Source organism: Pleurodeles waltl, chromosome 12, assembly GCF_031143425.1.
Source record: "Pleurodeles waltl isolate 20211129_DDA chromosome 12, aPleWal1.hap1.20221129, whole genome shotgun sequence".
In the NCBI taxonomy this organism is placed as follows: Eukaryota; Metazoa; Chordata; class Amphibia; order Caudata; family Salamandridae; genus Pleurodeles; species Pleurodeles waltl.
This window is the reverse complement of record NC_090451.1, coordinates 101,348,579-101,372,882: the sequence shown is the minus strand read 5'-3', so window position 1 is coordinate 101,372,882 and position 24,304 is coordinate 101,348,579. Positions and strand designations below refer to the sequence as shown.

At 48.4% G+C, this 24,304-nt stretch overlaps 1 protein-coding gene across 2 annotated transcripts in view; it reads right to left on the bottom strand.

The window, feature by feature from the left end:
* The window catches only part of AP4M1 (adaptor related protein complex 4 subunit mu 1), a 209,409-nt gene that overhangs the window by 15,064 nt on the left and 170,041 nt on the right, over window positions 1–24,304 (bottom strand). Inside the window, exon 16 of one of the 2 annotated variants that reach the window (XR_011199886.1) lies at window positions 4,139–4,296. The exons of the other annotated variant lie outside the window; for it this stretch is intronic. The gene's annotated coding sequence lies outside the window, so the exon portion shown is untranslated. The remainder of the gene's footprint in view (window positions 1–4,138; window positions 4,297–24,304) is intronic. 2 annotated transcript variants of the gene reach the window in all.

The following is a 24,304-nucleotide window of genomic DNA, read 5'->3' as shown; positions in this document are numbered from 1 at the left end:
CCGGGAGAGAAACCTGCGAGGTAGAATCGAGTCTCTTCAAAATAAGAACGGCATCGCCGGAGGCAGAGGCACGACTTCTCCCCTCTTTTCCATCACAGAGGGACAACAAAACCCTCCCGCTGGGTTAATAAACTCTCGCCCCCCCCTCCAGACAGCTAATACTGAGGAGGGCAGAGGGGCACGACGGGAGGCACGTGGAGGCGAAGAGACGAGCGGGGTGAGCGACTGGAGGGGCATCGGAGATGAGGAGAGCCAGAGGGAGCCAAGAGAACAGAGATACAGGAGAAGGGAGAGGACTGGCACCAGTGTAAGAAATCAAAGCCTCCATCGCCCCTTATACTTATACTTAGCGCAGGCTACTGACTGGGACAGCCGAAGAGCCACACATACCCCTGCTCAGAAAGACCTGGAGGAAAGTAAATCAGCCCCTTCCCCCTCCCCCCCTCAGCTACTCAACGTCAACCACTGAAGAATCAACCTTGGCAGACAAAAGTCACAGCTCTCCAACAATAAGGGCCAATGTAGGCTCTACAACGACCCCATGGCAACTCCTTGAATATAACCTTCTCTGCCCCATAGACAGGCCTCTGCCATTTCCAAAAAACGCTAGGAGGATACACTAAAGAGAATGAGGGCAAAAAAGATATACGGAGAACAATAAATAAGTGAACGCGGAGACAGGAGGAGGGAAGGAAAGAGGGGGAAGTCAAGTCTATCACCAGCAACCAAAGACCCAGAAAAACGAGAAGAGACAATATAAATTCGAGACCAGGCTGGCACAGAACATCTATATCCTTATCGGAATCCACGGAGGGAGACTCTGGCCCCACGTGGCCAGACTCTGCAGACAATTGAGGCGATGCCCGGCAACAAACCGAACCATAAACCTGTCAGCAAGCCTGCACGACAACTATTATTCTCAGAAGCGCTACAACACAAACGCCTAACCCCCACAAAGATAAGCCCTCAAACATCGCCACCTTTAAACGAGTCCACCATGATGTCTGATAAAGATCAACCCACAACTATGGACAGGATACTACAAGAGATCACCACCGTCAGCCGCCGCATAGAGGGGATGGACGCCTCTATAACTTCATTGACACTAGAAACCAAATCCATGCGATCTGACATTGCAGGCTTTCAATCTAGAGTGACAGGGCTAGAGCAACGCATGGGATCACTAGAGACGCAGATCAACACGTCTCAGGAGCGAGATCAAGACTTCCTCTACCTCAGGAGCAAACTAACGGACATGGAGGACAGGAGCCGGAGAGACAATATCCGCGTACTTGGGATCCCGGAAAACGAAGAAGGCTCGGATATGCAGGCTTTTCTGACCTCCACTCTTCCAAAAATGATTTCATTGGACTTTGACCCGCCGCTAGAATTCCAACGGGCACACAGGATAGGCCCAAAACGCTCTGACAACTCCTCAAGGCCCCGCCCAATCATCGCATGCTTGCTGCGGCATAATCAAACCCGACAAATACTCCAAGTAGCATGCAACCACGGCCCTTTCCGAATAGACCAGCACGAGATCCGAATAACCGCCGATTACTCCAAGGAAACCAACGAACGTAGAAAGGCTTTCCTAGCCCTACGACCCCGGCTTCGCAAACTAGAGATGAAATACGGTCTCTTTGACCCTGCAAGAATGTGGGTTACCAAAAATGGAGTATCCAAGGACTTTTATAACCGCGACGATTTGAGACTCTTCCTTGACTCTTTCCAATCCCAGCCTATGGACTCTCTCAACACAGACAGTGAGCATGACATTGTAGGAGGCAGTGATAGGGCCGAAACCCCCCCACTCGGGAATGGAAAAGGCGAAGACGGCTCTACACGACACCGGAGCCAGTCATAGAGGTAGAGACATGGAGAGACTAACCAGATCATATGATGACAGGGGTCAGATTTTACACGCAGTAGTAACCCACACCCAACTATCGGAGAGAGACAAATCCCGCTCCCCTTTAAAACCTACAACTGGATCTTCTTGAGAAGGTAACGCGACAAGACGACTTGTGGGACTATCGCTAGAGAGTCGAAAATAACAACTATAGACTCCGCGGAAGGATGAGTACCTTTCCAGATCATATGTGTATTACTATTGTAATTGTCTAAGACTGCTAGTATCAATGTTAAAACCAGATACATGAAAAATCTATGTTCTTTATGACTAGAGCCGAGGCCCTATAATGGAAAACTACCAGTAAATCGTTATTTGCCCTCAGTACACGACAGATGATGATTACTAGAACAGGGATCAGACCCCACCAACTCCCTGTATGTTGAATAAGGGCCCGGTCCCGATCCTATAACCCTATAACAAGGTAACAAGGTAACAGGGGCATTAAACAGATAACAAAAAATAAACACTAACTAACTATCATGGAACTTACCTTATATTCCACACACTACAAAATATCTCACGGTAGTAAACAACAAAGTATGTGAAATCTTCCTAATACACACCACACTCGACCAGCGCTGACATTAGAACCGTTTAGCCCCCATTATCACCCCAAGGGATGGGACTAGACCACGTAAAGATAAATTAATTCCAATACAGGGACACACAATAAGATATAACCTGAGACATATCAAAGCTCCCATTACTTGACTTTATTTTATTCTACAATAAGAAAATGGGGAAAAAAATAAAAAATAGAACACAAGGACATAATACAACATAATACCGCATAACAAAGCGAAATAATATGACATCCTACACTGCCACACCACACCACATTATAACATCACAATGTAAATTATAAACTATTAGCTATTCCTTTCCCCGGATATTCGTACCTACCCCCATCCTAATCATTATTACTATCTTAAACTATCATCTACAACAGAACGACTATGATGGTGGCACATACCAAGTAAGACCTTAGTAGGTCAGTATTATGATGTAATAATAGACGGCAAGGAGTTTGTAATAGGATGAGATACGCTTTATCCTCGCGTAACCCGGGGCTCAGCTACACTCATTACCTATCCTACGATTAATAGAGAGACGCTTGGCATAATGGCTCCTAACATGATAATGTGATAAGATACCAGGATATGTTATGTTGATCAACCTAATATGTCAGTGAAACGTTTTAAGACGAGACGAGGCAGTGTTATAGTTGAAAAGAAATGCTCAGGAAGTATTATATTATATTGTATATTGGTATCTTTATGTACCCTTGCATACGCGAGAACTGTAATACTCTGTTTGAGCTCTTTCCCCCCCTCCTTCGCCCTGCCCCCCCCTCGCCAGCCGGTCTCGGTCTTTCTGTCTGCCCAGTCCCTACTTTAATTTACGACCCTATCTTATGAACTCCTAAACACCCTACGATACCATACAACATCAAGTACTAGGCACAACATCCTAAACACCATACCCCATCAACACCCCCCCTCCTCTCCAGCGCCGCCCAAGTACTATAGTTATTAACCGACCATTACTTCTGCCAATATACACTTTTTTGTTTCCCCCCCCCCCCCAATCGAGATCGCCCGACGGCACGAGAGCTCCGAGAGAAATCGGTCCCGCCGTTTACAGACCTAACCAACGAAGGAGGTTGGACTCCTAACCTCCCTCATCCCTATCCTTCTCCACTTCTTCCCCCCCAATTGCACGCTCTCTTGCTATACTCTCAATTTCAACTTCAGCACACGCATTCATCCCTTCCCCCTCCTTCCCCCTCTTTTCTTCTCCCTCTCATTTCTCCTTGTCTTCTTTTCCCCTCATATTTCCCCTCCATCTGGCTCTCGTCCTACTTATATTGCCTCTCTTCCTTCACCCTCTCCTCTCTCTTCTCCAGAGGACTCCCTTGGCCTCCACCAGCTGCTAACCCCCGTATAAAATAAAACACCGTATCATATCGAAACACAACTCCCACTCTAACAACTAAGTCAATATCTCCCACCCTTCCTCCCCCCCCCCCACCAACACCAACCCCGGAACGAGGGTGCTTACTCACAATTATCCAAGATGTCGAAGTCCCACCCTCAAGCGACGCGACCATTACGTATACTCTCTTGGAATGTACACGGCATGACGAGCTATGTTAAGCGGAAAAAGATACTGTCCTATCTTCAATCCAAAAAAACAGATATAGCTCTGATTCAAGAGACTCACCTTGACACCCTGGAATCCAGTAAACTTAAACGGGATTGGGTAGGGAGGGTTGCCTTCAGCTGCAGTCCAACGAGTCAGGAATCTGGAAGTAACGGACCCCGCAAATGTGGAGTGGCGATACTAGTGCGTAAATCCCTCCCGGTCACACTCATTCAAACCTGGAATGATACAGAAGGAAGGTATATATTTGCTAAACTAAAACTAGGGGACACTGTTTTATGCGTGGGATCCATTTACGCACCAACCGGCCCAAAACGCCCATTCCTTCTACAGCTAAATCGCCTCCTGAAAGAAATCGGAACTACTCGATACATAATCGGGGGAGACTGGAATCTCGTCCAAGACGCCATAATGGATAGGACAGGCCCTGTTGATATATGTAACAATCACGACAGAGCACTTCTGACAGACCTGACCACCGACGTCGGTCTAGTGGACTGCTGGAGAATACAACACCCGAAAGATAAGGAATATACTTTCCTATCCACCGTCCATGGCACTCAATCGCGTCTGGATTATTTCTTAGTATCACACACTGTAATCCCTCATATACAAGACACCTGCATCCTAGACAGCGGGCTCTCAGATCACTCCCCAATACTAATCCGGATCCAGGTGGGACTCTCCTTCTCTGGTCGTAAACCATGGCGATTGGCTGTACACAGATACCGCTCTCCCCAAGGGAAGGAACAATTAAAAGCTCATGTAGCTACACACATGGCCGAGAATACAGGCACTGTATCCTCAAAAAGGATCCTATGGGCGGCAGCAAAAGCAACCCTAAGAGGGAATATGATGCGAGACGCAGCACTGGCCAACAAAGACAGAATAGCCCGCCAAACCACCTTAGAGACCATGATACAGGACCTCACTAAACAATATACCGCCCAACCATCCCCTAGGCTGCGACACGCCTTAGAACAGGCCCGCATGGCACACAACAAACTCTATACATCTCAGGCGGAATACGCACTGCAAAAATTGCGAGGCCGCCATTACGAACAAGGGGAAAAAGCAGGTCGCCTCCTAGCGGCGCAGCTCCAACAAAGAGAGGCAGCCTCTGCCATTGAGGCCATAACATCTTCTTCAGGAGCAGTGCTAACTCGCCCACAAGACATTGTAAACGAGTTCGCCAAGTACTACCGACATTTGTATACTCCTGAAACGACGACAGATCAAACACAAATGGAGACATTCCTTACCGCGGCCAATCTACCCCGTCTGTCTGAGGCAGGCAGGGCCCTCTTGGACGGTAACATAAGCAAAGAAGAGATAACCCAAGTTATAACAAGCCTCCCCTACCATAAATCTCCAGGAGAGGACGGATTCCCTGCGGAATTCTATAAATGGGCTGGGGAGGAGGCAATAACCGCAGTACATGAAGCACTGACGGAAGCATGTCAAGAAGGCTCCCTGGGTGCTCTATCCAATAAAGCCACGATTGTCATCTTGCCTAAGCCAGGGAGAGACCCCCTTCTCTGCGGCAGTTACCGTCCTATCTCCCTTTTGAATGGGGATGTCAAACTCCTAGCCAGTGTTCTAGCAGAGCGGCTCCGCAAGGTGATACCATCATTGATTCACAATACCCAAGTAGGATTTGTACCACGCCGTACCTCCAGAAATCATATGCGAACTCTTTGCCATACACTGTTAGAATCCATACAATTACCCGACGAAGCCCTAGCCCTGTCCCTAGACGCGGAGAAAGCATTCGACCGCATTGAGTGGTCCTACCTATTCACAACCATGAAGCATTTTGGCCTGGGGGAACAATTTATCTCTAAAGTACGTTTATTATATGACCACCCCACAGCACAGGTTAACTGTGGGGGCATCATGTCAGACCCATTCCCTATTGGAAGGGGCACACGCCAGGGATGCCCCTTGTCGCCACTTCTATTTCTATTGGCCATGGAACCCCTAGCTGCCACCATACGAAATTCTCACCAAATAAAAGGGATCCATATCACCGGGGGCATATCCAAAATCTATCTCTACGCAGATGACATTCTGTTAACAATGTCCGATCTAGAAACCTCGCTCCCAGCACTACTTTCCACTATAGAAGACTTCGCATCCCTATCCGGATATCGGGTAAACTGGGATAAAAGTGAGGCACTACCATTATCCCGCATAACGACGAGGGCAGCGATACATGGCCTCCAATTCAAATGGACCCCGACCCGCCTTAAATATTTAGGAACGTTCATTAACCGAGGTCTAGAACATATGGTCAGGGACAACATAGACCCCCTTATATCTAAAATGAAACAAGACTTTGCCAAATGGTCCCTACTAGGCCTGTCCATGTGGGGCAGGAAACAGGCGGTCAGAATGGTCACCTTACCACGCTTCACATACGTGCTAGGCATGCTCCCCCTACAGATACCTCTTTCCTCACTCCGATTAATAGACGCATCCATAAGGGCCTTCGTCTGGGGCTCCTCACGCCCAAGACTGAAACCTGCAACAATACTGGCACGACGGCCCTACGGAGGATTAGGACTACCCTCGGTAGAACAATACTCTCTGGCCCTACAACTCTCACAGCTAATATATACACTTACAGATATAGCCGATCCACCGCAATGGGTGATCACAGAGAAACTCCTATATGGACAGTATACGGAGATGGGAGGAACATACGCCGACCATGTTCCCTTAGCTAACCCCATCCTCAAGGCTACAAACACAGCGTGGTGCAGAGCCCATCGACTACTAGGAGTACACCCCTCCCTGCATACTCAGGCTCCCATAGCAGGGAATAAAAGCATTAAAATAGGAGGGAATATTCTCAGATGGCCCCAATGGTCCGAAGCAGGTATCCACAATATATCTCACATAATAGATGGAGATAGCTTCCGCACATTCGCCTCCCTCCAGGAAGAATTCGGTATCCAAAGTAACCAGGAGTGGCGATATCTACAGCTCAAACACTGTATGCGGAGAACATTAGGAACCCCCGTGGATGCTCAAAACCTCACCCATCGTCACCTATTTTCAGAAATGGGGCCGACAAAAAGGCGTCTTGGCTGGCCTCTACGCCGAATTAACTAACCACCTTTACTCTCAGCCTTTACTTGAACGACTACGCTTAAAGTGGCAGGATATACTAGAGATAACCTACACTGACGAAGAATGGCCAGACATACTAGAAGCCCTCGACAGGGGCGTACGTGAAGCACGCCTGAAATTTTGCCTATTTAAAATCCTTCAGGGGTGGTACTGGACCCCCGTTAAACTCTTCAGGGCAGGGTTGATACCGCATGCGAACTGTTGGAGATGCACAGAGCCATATTGCGAACAACTCCATATTCTATGCCACTGCCCAACGGTACAGTCACTATGGGACGCGGTACGCCTCGCCTTATCGGACTTCATACAGATACCAAAACCGACCCCACCAGCATTTATCATTCTACATGACATTCGCCCGTATCCCTCCCTATCGCGGGCACATAAACGATTAATCCACACGGCGCTTGCCACGGCCAAAATATGCATACTCCGGCACTGGAGATCTAGCATTGCCCCCACACCCATAGAATGGATGACGGCCATGTATCAAACGGCTACCCATGAACGAGTGATTTATAACCTACAGGACCAAGCAGAACAATTTGCGGAGGTCTGGCGCCCATTCTTGAAGAGACCATGAAGCGGCTGGTGGATGACCAATGTTCAATGATCAATGATTAGGGAATATCAATTACCAATCACCCTCTGAGAATCCTAGACCCCGGAAACACATTTAATCTCCTACTGTCCCTTCTCTCTCTCCCTAGCTACGCTCTCCTCTCCCCTTTCTCTCTTTTTTCTTTCTCTCTATCAATCCACAGGCCTCTAATTTTGACATATGCCCGAGACCCTGAACTACCCAACATAGTAATACAAGTTGCTTCCTAACACAAACAAGGACTGAGAAATCAACTCATATAAGACGTAGACACTCTCTAACCGACCTCACCATATTTAACATACATACTATCTACCCCTAGATAATAACTTGCTACAGACGGAGAAGTACAGAACGATTTACTCTTCGGCCTGAACAAGCTAGTCTCAGGATACAAAGACCCCATGCCTACCTCGAGTCTCTTCACCTTACATCCCCCCCGCGATTACCCTTCCTCTTTCTTCCTCTTTCTTCCCCTTCTCTCCCCCTCCCCATTTCATATGACTATTTCGTCTCTCCCCTATACCAAGATCAACTCCCCCCACACAACCCTATCCTCGCTCCCCCTCCCCTTATCACCCCCCCCCCCCCACCTGTTTTCCATTTTTCTTCAAAATAAGGGTACAAAACTCAACTATGCAACTGGGAATTTGTACTTGCCTGTCAGTACATGCATATATGCTCACAATGGAAATAATTGTGGTAAAAGAACAAAAACAATGTTTTGAAAGCTAAACAGTTTGTTTATATGCTGTATGTACCGCCTTATATATTCTTAATAAAACTTTTGAAACTTAAAAAAAAAAAAAAAAAAAAGAGCTTAGTTTTTTTTTTAGAATTACTCTATCTCTGTGTATTTGGAAGAATGGTTCTTCTACGGTTAGAACCTGGAGTTCACCTACATGTCTTAGGGCAGTGATAGCAACTAAAAAGTCAATTTCCGTGAAAGGAATTGTAAAGAGTATGTATGCATTGGCTCAAAAGGTGGACCGAGGAGCCTAGAAAGGACAACATTAAGGTTCCAGTGCTGGAGATACCCTGGGTATAATGACTCTTTTGAGACCTTCCATGAACACTTTGATAACTGAAATTCTGAATAAAGATGTGTTGTAAGCAGGTACAGCTAAATGAAGATGAATAGATGAGTGTGCCAAGTTTGCTTTTTGTAAATGCAGCAAATAAGTATCTTGGACTGAGGCTTTGAGTGGGTCTATATGTTTAGGTCAACAGTAGCATACAAAACGTTTCCATTTTGCAGCATAACACTGTCTGGTCTTAGGTTTATGTGCCTCTTTTAAAATGTCCAGGCATTCTGGTGGTAGATTTAAGTAAACAAACTCTAATCCTTGAGGAGCCTCATCACAAGGTTTAGCGTTTTGGGGTCTACATACCTGATCTGTCCTTGATTTCGAGTGAGAAGGTCTGGCCTGTTGGGGAGCCTCTCATGCGGAAACTACTGAGAGATCCAGAAGTGTTGTGAACCAAGCTTGACATCCCCATGTGGGAGCTACAAGGATCATGGTGAGTGAGGTTTGTCTCAATTTGCGAATTAGGGATGGAATGAGTGGGAGAGGCGGAAAAGCGTAATAAAATATCCTTGACCACTTAATCTATAGAGCATTGCCCTTGGACTGATGGTGTGGGTATCTGGACGCAAAGTTTTGGCATTTTGTATCTTCTGCAGTGGTGAAGAAGTTTATTTGAGGGTGTTTCCCTCTTTTGAAAGCACTGGTGAAAGACTTGTTGCTGCATCCTGCTGAGGAGGTATGCAAACTGGTTGTCTATGCTTGGTAGATACTCTGCCACTAAATGAATGTGACGGTGAATTGCCCATTTCCATATTGTCTGAGCAAGATAGGACAACTAGGAAGAGCGTGACACCCGTTTCTGCAGATAATACATGGTTGCCATGCTCTGTATGAACTAGAACCACTTTGTGGGAGAGTTGACAGAAAAGCCTTAATTTCTAGCAAAACTGCTGGGAGCTCCAAGTAATTCATATGTGAAGCTTGTTGAATGGGATCCCATATACCTTGTATTATGAGGTTGTTGAGGTGAGCTCCCCAACCTGTCTGTGATGCATCTTTAGCCAGAGTGTTCTGAGGCACAGGGTCCTGAAAGGGCCGCCCCTTGGAGAGGTTGGTGGGATTCCACCATTGCAGAGAACGATGAGTCTGGCGGTCCAACAACACTAGATCTTGGAGATGACCCTGAGACCATTGATGACAGACATTGCTGTAGGGGATGCATCTGTAGTCTGGCATACGGAACGATGGCAATGCAAGACACCATTATCCCAAACAGCTGCATCATTGTCCTCACTGTGTATGCAAAGGCTGGAGATGGGATTTGAGAAAGTTGATTGTGAAGCCCAGAGTGTGAAGGAGATCTACTGTTACCTGAGTGTGATGCTGACGGTAATGGAACGTACTGGCTTTGATGAGCCAATCGCCCAAGAAAAGGAAGACATGAATGTGTGGACATCTGAGGTATGCTGCACCTACTGCTAGAGTTTTTGTGAAGATCCTGGGTGCGGTTGTTACCCTTGAACTGGAGCCTTGTCCTTGGAGACCTGCTTAGGGGGAGAAGCAGTGCCCAAGGCCTCTTCAAAGGTAAGCTTCCTTTTGATTGGAACAAGGGGAAGCAATTATTCTCCATTCCTTTTTGAATTTGTAGTGGACGCTGGCAAGCGTTCATTATTTCTAAGATGGGTGAAGCTGCTTCGGAGGAGTGACTGGAGTCTCTAGAAGGCACAGTCTTATGTTCCAAAAATGTTTGAGCCAAAGTCTTGTGTCTAGTCAAAGCTGTTGTCTCCAACAGCATTTTTATTGATTTTTTTTTGCTCAGTGCAGAAGCGCTAGGTTCTGCACCGATCTGCTTGATCCCAAGGCTGCCTGCGATGTTGCTGAGCTGAAGGTCACTGCTGAAGACATCTTGGTCTTGGCTGTTTTCGGTGCCAAGCCGGAGGGCAGGGCATCCGAAGGTGATTTTAGGATCTGACCATGCCCCAAAGGCAGTGGCGGTCTGGTGACCTGCTTCTGGGGCTTCTTCAAAGTCTCTGTATGGGAAGCCGGGGCTGTTCTACTCACGGGTTGCACAGAGCTGACTGGCTGATTCTCAATGTCAGATTGGACGTCAGACTCACAATCTTTGATGGAGAAGGCCTCCCCCTGATCCTGCTCCTCCTGCGCGTGTTCTTCCCGAAGATATTTTGGGCCATATTTATACTTTTCGACACACAACTGCGCCAACGCAGTTGTGCGTCGAAAAAGTTAACGCCGGCTAACGCCATTCTGAAGCGCCATGCGGGCGCCGTATTTATACAATGACGTTAGCCGGCGGCGCTGCCTGGTGTGCGTGAAAAAAAATGACGTACACCAGGCAGCGCCGGCGTAGGGGAATATGGAGCTTGGGCGCCAAAAAATGGGGCAAGTCAGGCTGAGGCAAAATTATCGCCTCAACCCGATTTGCGCCATTTTTTTCGACTCCCAACCCCCATTGAAATGACTCCTGTCTTAGCAAAGACAGGAGTCATGCCCCCTTGCCCAATGGCCATGCCCAGGGGACTTCTGTCCCCTGGGCATGGTCATTGGGCATAGTGGCATGTAGGGGGGCACAAATCAGGCCCCCCTATGCCACAAAAAAAAAAAAAAAATTACTTACCTGAACTTAACTTATGTTCCCTGGGATGGGTCCCTCCATCCTTAGGCGTCCTCCTGGGGTGGGCAAGGGTGACAGGGGGGGTCCCTGGGGGCATGGGAGGGCACCTCTGGGCTCCTTCCGAGCCCACAGGTCCCTTAACGCCTGCCCTGACCAGGCGCTAAAAAACTACGCAAAAGCAGCTGGACGTCATTTTTTTTGACCCGCCCACTCCCGGGCGTGATTTTTGCCCGGGAGTGTAAATACGGCGCACATGCCTCGGAGTCAATTTTTTAGACGGGAACGCCTACCTTGCATATCATTAACGCAAAGTAGGTGTCCACACTAAAAAGTGACGCAAACTCCATGGACTTTGGCGCTAGACCCGTCTAACGCCAGAGTATAAATATGGAGTTAGTTTTGCGCCGAATTTGCGTAAAAAAAAATGACGCAAATCCGGCGCAAACGGAGTATAAATATGCCCCTTGGTGTGTCGTCTGGTTTGGTCTTGGAGTGTCTTCTTCGCTGAAAAGGAACGGCAGGCATGACAGGTTTGTTTGTTGTGGTCTGGGGAGAGACACAAATTACACACCAGATGTTGGTCGGTGTGGGGGAATTTCGAGTGGCATCAAGGGCAAAAAACAAAATGGAGTATGTTCTATCAGCCCTTCATAGTCCAACAACACGTGCAAGATTAGGCCTGAGATGGACGCAGACACCCCAAAGGGTGGTAAGCTGGCACCCGGTGCTGAAATTCAGACGGACTGCAAAATATATAGAAAACTCACTCGAATTACAATACAGTCGCTGAAAAAAGGTGGAAGAGAACAGTTCGGAATAGACTGAGCCGAGGAAATACTGGCGCAAGAGGAACACATGACTGAACCCGACAGCAGAGAGAAAACAATCTAACAAAGGACTCGATGCCCATGCACAGTATCACCGAGAGGAGGAGTCACTCAATCTTGTCACTCAAAAAGATTCTTCAAACAAAAACATCTTGCAACACTCCGGTCTTAACAGGAGGTGGTGGACTTACGCAAAGCATGCATATCTACAGTCACACATGCCATCCAACACTAAGGTTCGCACATCCACAACAAGTGGCAAATGTTAGTTATTGATTTAAATAAGTACATCTAGATCAGTTATATGTTAGACCCAATGTATTTATTTAGCATTTTAATGCTAACCACAGACAACACCCTGCTCCAACTCAAAATGAGTTGCTTCTGTGATTGGAGACAACAATCATTCACAAATAAAACCCAGTTCACTGGAAGCACACCACAATGTTGTGTGTCCAGCATTGTGTCTTTCACAGATTAGCACGATCTTTATTACCAGTTAACAACAATTATTGCAATATAAACAAACATTAATAAAATTGACTTTTGAAAATGTTTTAATATAGTTATTGTCATAATTTAACAAAAGACCACAATATGGGCTGTGGCGACTCTGGTTAAAATTGATTGATTACACTAGAATTAGCTATGGAATATTCATTTCAGGTTGCTCGTAGATTAGATTAACATGCTTCAGTCGTCCCCCAACATCAAAGTGGGAGTCATTCAGTAACTTTAAAATAGCAGTCCTAAGCACTGGCCACTTCAAAAGCCACAGGCAGTGCCAACTTTATTAGCCTATCCAACTCATTCTTAGTTGAGAGTGCTAGTTGACATACAACATCCAACCACCCAAAAGGGGACTTCACAACTCTGATTTCTACTGAACGTCTTGCGTTTTGCACTTTAAGTACAGTTAAGTGAACTTTTAGCCTTTTTTATTTTATTTTAGACTTTAGGTACTCAATACCTTATAGCAGCTGGGAAATGGCATTAATGGAGAAATCGCAATATAATTTAAGGCTTGTGAATCATGTACCAAAATTAGTTTTTTTTTTCTGATGACTGTCTCAAGAAACTCATATGCTGCCTCTATCCTGACCCTTAGACCAAAGGATGCAAGAACTGCAGAGCCTTTTCTGCCAAGACCCTCATTGAGAATGAGAGAAGACTTCTCAGATGGATCCAAAATAATCTGAGGGTAGTTCTTCTAATTCTGAGAAAAAAGAAAGCCAGAGGAACCAGACGGAAGCTGGCCTGGTGTGTGGTAAGCACCTATGGTGTTACCACCTTATACCAGGTCCAGGTATCCCCTATCAGTGAAGTGTAGGCAGTGTCTAGGAAGCCAGGGCTCTCTAGAGGTAGCTGTGGATGAGCAGCCAAGACTTATCTAGGAGACATGTAAAGCTTATGCAATACCACTACAGTCACACAGCACCATCATACATGAAAGAACCATACAGGGTTACAAAAAGGAAGGTACTTTATTATGGTAACACAACCAGTAGACTACTATTAGGCAGCCCCCACAACTGGAGGTAAGTAAACACTAGATACACAATAGCAATCAGTAAGCAACATAAAAACAAAAAGCATTGGCAAAAGTATTAGAAAGTAGTGTAAGCCCTAGGGGAGGGCCAAACCATATACGAAATATGTGGAATGCGAGATACAGTCCCCCACCCAAGGATGTGGAATCGTTAGAGGGGAGCTAAAGGATCTAGGAACCCCAAGAGGTGAGTACGAGAGTAAGCCCCAGCGACCAGGAGGGCAGACGTAAGTACCTGGTTTTCCACAAAACCAACAGATGGACTTAGGAAAAGGATTATGCAAGGACCATACTGGAAGAACCCAAAGGTGAATTCTGACAGAAGAGGACCTGCAAAGGAAGGGGACCAAGTCCAGTTCGTGATGAAGGGTCCAGTTGTGGCAGGAGCCACTATCCACCCTTCTGTGGATGCAACCAGGTCGACTGGAGAAAAAGACCAGCTGTGCAGCGCTGAAGATTAAGAGTTCCTGAAGTGATGCAGATGGTGTCCCACATCGGCTGTCGAGTTGCAGTGGGTCAGTGGTGCTGAGGAACCACCACCAAGCCTTGGCAAATGCAAAAGAAGAAAAGGACAAGTTACCAGGCTGAAGAGAAACAGTAAGGCAAAAGGGGACTCGACCCAAGGAGAGAGTCACCAGAAGCAGTTGCAGCCCCCACAGGCAACCCACTGGCAGCAGGCACAGCAAGTCGCAGTGAGGCCCAGTCAGCACACCTGAAGAGGAGTCCCACGTCACTGGAGCAACAGATCGGAGAATGTGCTTATCAGAAAGAAGTGCTGGGGGACGGGGCTACATGGAGCCTGAAGATCCATTGGAGTAGGAACAAACAAGCCTTGGTAGCTGCAAGAGTTGCGGTGCACAGGGGTACTGTCCTGCAAGGAGAGGCAAGGGCTTACCATCTCCCAGGTTGAAAAGCTGGCAGAGAGGACCAAGGGGACCACTCCACACCACCACCTGTAATGCAGGATCCACACAGTTCCGGAGAGCAGATCCACGCAGCCAGTCGTCGTTGCATTTGGTGCCTGCATATGCAGGGGAGTGACTCCTTCACTCCAAGTGAGATTCTCTTACTTCCGGGCCCCCCTAGGGGGGCCTCAAGTGATCCCAGGGGGGGGCGCCAAACTCTGGCCAAAAGAAATATTATACAGATAACATGCCTTTGTTTTAAGCAGAAGCATGTTATTGCAGTTTTAAAAAGGTAACAGTACTTAACTGCAATGTTTAAATAGGTTTAGGCATATTTAAACATTGCCATCTTTCTAAAATAATTGTGAAAATTTCTGACGGGGGCCCAATGATTTTTATTTTTCAACTGGGGGGCCGGCATTAAAAAGTTTGAAGACCACTGGGCTAGAGTCTTATCAACTACAAAGTGCACAACCAGGGAAATGTTGCAGTTGCTGGAAGAATCCTGAGAACCAATGTTACAAAGCTGAGTCATCCGGAAGTAGCAGATTTTTGGTTCCTAAAGAGTCCAGTTGCAGTTCCAGTGGCCAGAAGATGATGTAAATGATGCAGAGAAGTCCTGCTGGAATCTTGCACGTCAAATCTGAGGACCCACCTAAGAGGGAGACCCTAAAAAGCCCTAAAAGGACCACCTATCAGGAGTGGGCTGTGACATCACCTGCCTGACCTGGCCACTCAGATGCTCCCAGGGGCCTCTGCCCATCTTGGATTCAAGATGGCAGAATCGAGTGGCCACCTAAGGGAGCTCTGGGCACCACCCCTAGGGTGGTGATGGACAGGGAAGTGGTCACTCCCCTTTGTCCAGTTTTGTGCCAGAGTAGGGACCGGAGGTCCCTGGGCTGGTGCAAACCGGTTTATGCAAGGAGGGCACCAAATGGGCCCTCCAAAGCAAACTGGTGGCTTGGGGAGGCTACTCCTCCCCAGCCTTATAAACCCTATTCCCAAGGGAGAGGGTGTTACCTCCCTCTCCCAGAGGAAATCTTTTGTTCTGCCTACCTCTGCCTGAGCTAGTCAAATAGCATAAGGACAGAAACCTGTCTGAGGCGTGACAGGGCAGGATGCGCAGAAAACCTCAGAAGACTGGCAGGAGCAATACTGGGGGTCCTCTAAGGAGCCCACAAAGTGCATGGAATCATACAACTAAAACTGGCAACAGTATTGGAGTATTATTATGACATGTTTTTATACCAAACATGCCCAGATTCGGAGTTACCATTATGTAGCTGGACACAGGTAGTGAGTGGCCTGTGTCCAGTACACGGGTAAAATGGTCTCCCTGCACTTACGAAGTCCAGTGTAATGGAGCTGGAGTTCGTAATGGCACCTCTGCTCATGCAGGGGTGCCCTCACACATAGGGATCTGCACCCTGCTCTAGGCAGGCCTAACATAAGGGTGACTTACAGTGACCTGTGGTTAAAGGGTGCATGCACCTTTTCACGCAGCCTGCAGTGGCAGGCCTGCGGACACATTTTGCATGAGATCCCATGGGTGCATAATACATGCTCCAGCCCATGGTGAACCCCTGGTGCAAGTACCATATACTAGGACTTCTATGGGGGCCCCAGTATACCAACGGTGGGATATGCTAAGTCCTAAGCAACCAAATGTAGAGGTATAGAGCACAATCACTGGGGTCCTGGTTAGCAGGATCCCAGTGAAAAAGTCCAAGCATACTGACAGCAGGCAAAAAGTGGGGGTAATCATGCTAAAAAGAGTACTTTCCTACAGAGCAGAGGAAAAAACGCTACAAAAAAGCACTGAAAAATCAGCGGGTACAACAGCCCCATGTTAAACTTCGAATTCCCCGACCTTAACTCCTCTACTGTCATCACTGCTGAATAAAAAAAATGGAAAGTAATATCACCATTGACTGCTGAGACATGTAATATAAATCATCAATTGTTATCCATAAAATAGTCCAGAAAGGTAATTTGGTAAAGAAGTAGGAAGCTTCTTTATTGACAAAAGTTCTATCAGCCCGATTAGTATGTAGACATTAAAATTATGGTCCAGCCAACATGTGTTTTGTCTGACAGGACTTTCCCAAGACAGTTATAAAGAGCTGTAATCAAAATGTATGTAGTAAAAGGATGCTCTTCAAGAGTGCGGTACCTGAAAAGTGTAGCATGTACTTGAAGCTACTGCTGTATTAAGGCAATATTTTCATAGGTAGGTTCCAGCTGAAAAGCGTGAACAATTATTTTGAGTGTTATTGTGAAGCTGGTTTGGCTAACTGGATACTAAGTTACATAAGCGCTGTAGCAGATAGATATTGGCTTCTAAGTTGTAGCTACTCTTCCTGCAGTAATTAGAATACTAATTATGTCACAGTAGGAGACCGTAGCTTATCATTACCTGGTCAATTAGCGAGCTGATCCATAAGTAGTACTTATGGCTGTACCATAACTTTGATACCTATATATTAATTATGTTTACTGAACCTTTTGTCAGCAAAAAGGTTCCTACTTCTGATGGATATTTTAACTGCAGACTCCTCGCCATGGAATATTTCCAGGCACCAGACTAGAGCCTGAAGATTTTTCTGTAAAGTCTCTGCATGCCAGTAGGTAGCGTCTTCCAGTTCTCCATAAACTGTGTTGCACCCCGGAAGTGTCTGCTGAAACTGTATAAGAGCCACTCAATCACACTACCTGTTTCTTTCTTTCTGCGCTTTTGTACATGTTTATGGAGCTAGCTCCTACTTTTTCTAGTCACTTGACAAGCTTTTTCTCTTCAAAATGTCTTTCCAGTGTGCAAGGGTACAAGACCCATCCTAAAAATACAGAATTTAAGCCTTGTAAGGACTGTTGCATACACATGTCAGAGGTCCCCACAAGGTTCTTCTCTGGTGTCTGTGTTAAGGCCATGACTAAGTCGTGCGGAAAGTGTGCCTACATAGCTATTTAAGAAATGCAAAGTCAAGCTGTATGTTGCCAAGCACCTCAGGAAGTGACACTCAAATTTGAGGACCGGGACCGTTCCAGCGACAGGTCGGCGTCATGATCCAAGTCTTAGGGTTAAGTCCAAATGTAAAAATTAACATACGAAGTCCAAGCAGGCCTCGTACCAGCTTTGCTCCTCTCTGTCTGAGAGGTCTCAAGGACTTAAAGGTGTGCCCAGGTCTCGTTCCCGATCCCCTACCATTTCAACTGGTGTTTCAGATGCACCCTAAATGTCCGGGTGCATTGATGACGCCACAACAGATTGAGGTGTTTATGAAGGCCATGAGGCGGTTCTTCGGCACACTACCGTATACTGCTCTCTTGCCTTCAGGCCCCAAGGATCTGTGGACGCCTGCAGTACGGTTACCACTGGGGTTTGTGATTGCTGCACTGTTGTCTGTCTCCTGAACCCGCTCCTGATTCAAGTCTGACTTTGCAGCCACCGCCATGCCTGGTGTAGTGATCCATGCTGGTTCCTGCCACGTCGAGGAGGATGTTGATTCCATTGTTTAGTCTAACTCCGAACCAAATTAGTGTCTACCATAGCTGAAGCCTACGCTCTGACAATGTTTTGACTCACCTGACCCCAGTACATTCTTATTCTGATAAGACCATGCCTTTTCCTAAAAGCCACCCTCCAGTGATCCAACAACTGTTTTGACTGAACTTTGACCAGAGCCTCCAGTGATCCAAAACTGTTCCGACTGGACTTTGACCAGAGCCAACCATCTTATGATGATGGTGGTGACAATTCTCCCCACAATAAGAGGACAGTTTATATCTTGACCTACTAGAGGTCAGTGGGCTTAATACTTCCACTGTGCTGGGTTCTCCCCATGGCTTTTCCTAGGTCATCTGATGGGTGGCTGAGTTACTAGATGTGCAGTTGCCTTCAACTGAGGTAAAAAAAAAAAAAATCAACATCCTCATGAAAGTGTTATAACCTGGACAGACCACCCATGAACAACTACTGCAGTTCAATGAAGCCCTCACTGACACGACCATGGGCACTTGGGCCAAACCATGCTCATGCCTGCCTGTGACCAGACAGGCAGCATGCTGCCACAAACCCACTACAGGTGACCCTGCTCTCCTGATGCAGCACCCTCCTCCTGAGAGCTGGGTAGTACAGGCCTTCACTCGCAGGGGTAATCCCGATTATTTTCCTGCTACACCACGGACAGTAAAAAAAGAATTGAGTCATTTGCAAGAGGATGTTTTCTTTCGCTAGCCATGCCCTCAGATCAGCCAATGCCAGCTGTTTCTTTGGACAGTACCCCCATGTGGGAAAATGTCACTGTTGGCATGGTTACCCCCTAACGTTTTGACTTTTGTTGATGCTAATTATGATTGTGTGCTGAAATCCTGCTAACCAGGACCCAGCACCAGTGTTCTTTACCTAAAACAGTACCTTTGTCTCCACAATTGGCACAGCCCTGGCACACAGATAAGTCGCTTGTAAATGGTACCAAGGGCCCTGTGGCCAGGGAAGGTCTCGAAGGGCTGCAGCATGTATTATCCCACCCTGGGGACCCCTCACTAAGCACATGCACACTGCCTCACAGCTTGTGTGTGCTGGTGGGGAGAAAAAGACTAAGTTGACATGACCCTCCCCTAAGAGTGCCATGCCCACAACCCACTGCCTGTGGCATAGGTAAGTCACCCCTCTAGCAGACCTTACAGCCCTAAGGCAGGGTGCACTATTCCACAGGTGAGGGCATAGCTGCATAAGCACTATGCCCCTACAGTGTCTAAGCCAATTCTTAGACATCGTAAGGGCAGGGTAGCCATAAAGAGTATATCATCTGGGAGTTTGTCAGACACAAACTCCACAGTTCCATAATGGCTACACTGAATACTGGGAAGCTTGGTATCAAACTTCTCAGCACAATAAACCCACACTGACGCCAGTGTGGGATTTATTGAGAAATACACACAGAGGGCATCTTAGAGATGCCGCCTGCATACCAGCCCAACTACTAGTGCTAGGCTGATCAGTTTCTGACGGCCTGCCACATCCAGACGGGTTTCTGGCCACATGGGGTGAGTGCCTTTGTGCACTCTGTGACCAGTAACAAAGCCTGTACTGGGTGGAGGTGCTTCACAGCTACCCCTGCAGGAACTGTGACACCTGGCGGTGAGCCTCAAAGGCTCAAGCCTGGTGTTACAGCGCCCCAGGGCACTCCAGCTAGTGGAGATGCCTGCCCCCCGGACACAGCCCCTACTTTTGGCGGCAAGTCCAGAGGATATAAAGAGAAAAATAAGGCGGCGTCACTGTCCAGCCAGGACAGCCTCTAAGGTGTCCTGAGTTGAGGTGACCCCTGCCTTAGAAAATCCTCCATCTTGCTTTGGAGGATTTCCCCCTATAGGATTAGGGATGTGCCCTCCTCCCCACAGGGAGGAGGCACAAGGAGGGTATAGCCACCCTCAGGGACAGTAGCCATTGGCTAATGCCCTCCAGCCCCAAACACACCCCTAAATTGAGTATTTAGGGGCGACCCTGATTCCAGGAACACAGATTTCCTGACGACCTAAAGTAGAACTGCTGACCTGAAAGCCCCGCAGAGACGACGGAGACACCAACTGACTTGGCCCCAGCCCTACCGGCCTGTCTCCAGACTCAAAGAACCTGCAACAGCGACTCATCCAGCGGGACCAGCGACCTCTGCTGACTCAGAGGACTGCCCTGCAACCCAAAGGACCAAGAAACTCCCATGGACAGCGGCTCTGTCTAATCTACAAAGGAGAAACCATCTTTAAAGGAACTCCAGCCTCACTCCAGAAGCGTGAGTCCCCAACACTTTGCACCTACGCCCCCGGCTCGTGTCCAGAGAAACCAATACTGCAGCGAGGACCCCCAGGTGACTCCCACGATGTGGGCCCCCCTCTAGACTACCTCCCTGCACCCCCAAGGTGAAGCCTGCATAGAGAATCCAGAGGCTCCCCCTGACTGCGACTGCCCAGTAACAAAGAACCCGACGCCTGGAAGAAGCACTGCACCCGCAGCCCCCAGGCCCGGGAGAAACCAACTAACAGTGCAGGAGTGACCAGCAGGCAGCCCTCATCGTTGCCCAGTCAGTGGCTGGCCAGAGAAGCCCCCCTGTGCCCTGCATGCATCGCCAGAGTGCCCCCTGGGTCCCTCCATTGCTTTCAACGCAAAACCCAACACCTACTTTGCACACTGCACCCGGCCGCCCCTGTGCCTCTGAGGATGTATTTTGTGTGCCTGTTTGTGACCCCCCCTTGCTCTACAAAACCCCCCTGGTCTGCTCCCCGAGGACACAGGTACTAACATGTTAGCAGACTGGAACCGGAGCACCACTAGTCTCCTTAAGCGCCTATGTTATTTGGGCCCTACTTTGACTTCTGCACCTGACCAGCCCTGTGTTACTGGGTGTTTGGGGTTGACTTGAACCCCCAACGGTGGGCTGCCTATGCCCCGGAGGCTGAACTTGTAAGTGCTTTACTTACCTGCTAAACTAACTTGTACTTACCTCCCCAGGAACTGTTGATTTTTGCACTGTGTCCACTTTTAAAATCTCTTATTGCCAAAACTCTGTACCTTATTGTTTTACTTTAAAGTTCCATACTTACCCATGCCAAGTACCTTACAATTTATGTATTTACTTGAATTCTGAATCTTGTGGTTCTAAAATAAATTAGGTAAATAATATTTTTCTATATAAAAACCTATTGGCCTGGAGTTAAATCAGAGTGTGTGTACCCATTTATTGCCTGTGTGTGTATAACAGATGCTTAACACTACCCTCTGATAAGCCTACTGCTCATCCACACTACCACTAATAGAGCATTAGTATTATTTATTATTGCCACTATCAACCTCTAAGGGGAGGGGCGGAGCTAGCCTGCCAGCAAGATGGCCGGCACTTCGTGAGGCTCTGCTGGGCAACAGACCTCAGATTTGCATTTATCCTTATTGAGGCGGCACGTTACGGATTTTTTTTGTTGGTCGGCCTCTTTGAGGTGTCTGTGCAGCTGGATGTTGTGCCCAGTGGCACGGAAGTGTCCTTCGTTGTGCCGATCGCTGTAGGAGGAGGGGGCCGGATCGGCGGTTGTGTCGGACCACCGCCCTCCGACCCCTGCTTTCCCCGCGACCCTCATTCCCCCGTGGCCCCTGCTTATCCCCGCAGTTTTTGGCCCCCTGGACTTGGGGCGCCTCGGCTCGCCGTCTTGGCAGGGAGGGCGATTCATGCGGGTTTGAGGTTCCCTTTTTTCATTTTTGGGCCCTGCAAGGAAGTCGCTTGGCTTTTGGCGGGTGGCGGCTGCCGGGCCTTGGGCGGGGCGCTGGCCCAGGGGGTTGCGCGGGAGGCGGCAGGGCCCCCTTTCTTATGTCCTGGGGGCTGGGGGTGTCAGCTGCGGCTCTGTGGCTGTCTAGAAGCCGCTCTGCCACCTCTGGGCTGGAGGGGGCTCTGCGGCTGGCCTGCTGGATGGTGGCTTGCCTGTAGGAGCTGGCTGGTGGCACCAGTGCGAGACTTTGGGCGCCATTTTTTTTTTTAATTGTTGAGCTGCTTTGTAATCGGCGTGGCACACTGCTGGGCCCGGCTTCCCTGTTGTTGGGTTGTCCGGGTGTGAGCTAATGGTTTTGTGGCGGTCTGGACTTGGTGGAGCTGTAAGGTGGGCTTTTCCTGTTCTGGAGAGCTTGGTTGCCGTGGCAACCTCGTACCTTGGGAGAGCAGCTGCTGGGAGGCACTGTGTGCCGGCTGCAAATTGTGCTAAATTTGGCGGGGTTCCCTACATGGGGGGACTCGGCTGCTGCAAGAATGGGGAAAGCCGAACAGCGGCAGGCAAAGATCTCCTTCGATGGGGGCCAGCGGAAAGGTGGAGCCTCCTCCTCCCAGTCTGGAGAGGCGCTGACGGCAGAAGGGTCATCAGGCATGTCGGTGAAAGACATGTTTCTAGACTTGAAGACCAGTTTGACAGGGATTGACGCTAAGCTCGACCACTTAACTGAACAACTGGATCGTATCAAGGCAAGAGTGGATGACCATGATTCTCGATTTGAGCAGTTGGAGGGGTGATCTTCGGAACTGGAAGATCAGCGGGGGACGAGCGCGAGCAGTTGTTGCGTATGGAGAGAGTGCTGGAAGTTATACGCAATAAGAATGAGGATCTGGAGGCTCGCTTGCGCAGCAACATTCGATTGCTTGGCCTTCCGGTGTCCACGGACATGGGTAGAATGGAGGACTTTGTTGAAGCTATGCTATCTGAACTTTTTCCTGGCGAGCTTTCAAGCCTGATGGTGGTGGGGAGAGCTCAAAGGTCGTTGGGACCTCGGCCTCCGCCTGGGACTCCGCCTCGGCCTGTCATTATCCGCCTGCTGAATTACCGTGACAGGGATGCGGTGCTCCGCCTGGCTAGAGATCGCCGCCCGGTGATATATAAGAACTCTGAACGGAACTTTTTCCCGGACTATACTCCCAGGGTGCAGGCGGCGCGTCGGGCTTTCCTACCGATTAAGCACTCCCTTAGAAACGGATGCTAGGTTTTCTCTTATATATCCTGCAAAGCTGAAGGTGCAGTATGGGGGCAAACTGCATTTCTTTACTGATCCAAAGGTGGCGGCCAAATTCGTTAAGACGATTCCTCAAAGCCTTGTGGCCGTGGATTCGAACAGGCCTGAAGCGGAGCGTGCGTCTCTCAGTGACACTGACTGAATGGCCATGGACAGTGATGGATCAGCTGGCCGTCTTGATACAGTGCTTACTGCACTATTTGCCATCTCAATGTTCTTGTTACTTTAAGGGCCCTTTGCCCTCCCTTCCCAGTCCTGGTTGGGATGATGGGTTAGGTGGTTAGCTCTTCGCCCCTTGGATGAGTCCTGTTATTATTACACGTGTTAAGTGTTGGGCTTTTGGGGCTAAAGGGGGGTGGTTGCTGGCTTTGACCCGGTTGGGGGGTCTGGGTGGGTGGGGGCTGGGGTTGGTCAAATGTTTGATTTTTCTGGTCTTTTTACTTCATATCTTCTGTTTCTTTTAGTTGAGTGTGAGTGGCGGGAGTGTGGGGCGGTGAGGCGGCACGGAGCTCTGGTAGGAATGCGGGGATGACACAGGAGAGGGTGACATTGATTTGTTGCCTTACCTGGAATGTGCGAGGATTGAATGATGAGCGTAAGGTGCGCCTTATGTCTGCATACGTTAAGCGCCAGAATATAGACATATGTATGCTGCAGGAGACTCATCTAGTGGCGGCTACGATCCGTCGCTTGAAGGATGGCTGGATTGGTGAATGTCATGGCGCGGTATATTCGCGATATGCCAGAGGTGTGGCAAATCTGCTGCGCAAGGGACTGCAATGGCAAACCCAAAAGGTAATAGAGGACCTCAATGGACAATATGTGCTGCTGAGTGGGCTGCTGTGGGACAGGCCTTGCAGACTCGAGGCTGTGTATGGTCCTGATACCGATGATCCGGAGTTCTTTAGTGAGGTCTGGCAGCTGGTTGAATCGAGGGGGGCAGGTGCGGTGGTTTGGAGGTTTTTTGCGGTCATCAGTTCAATTACTGCAGAAGAGGATTCGGCGGCGGTGTT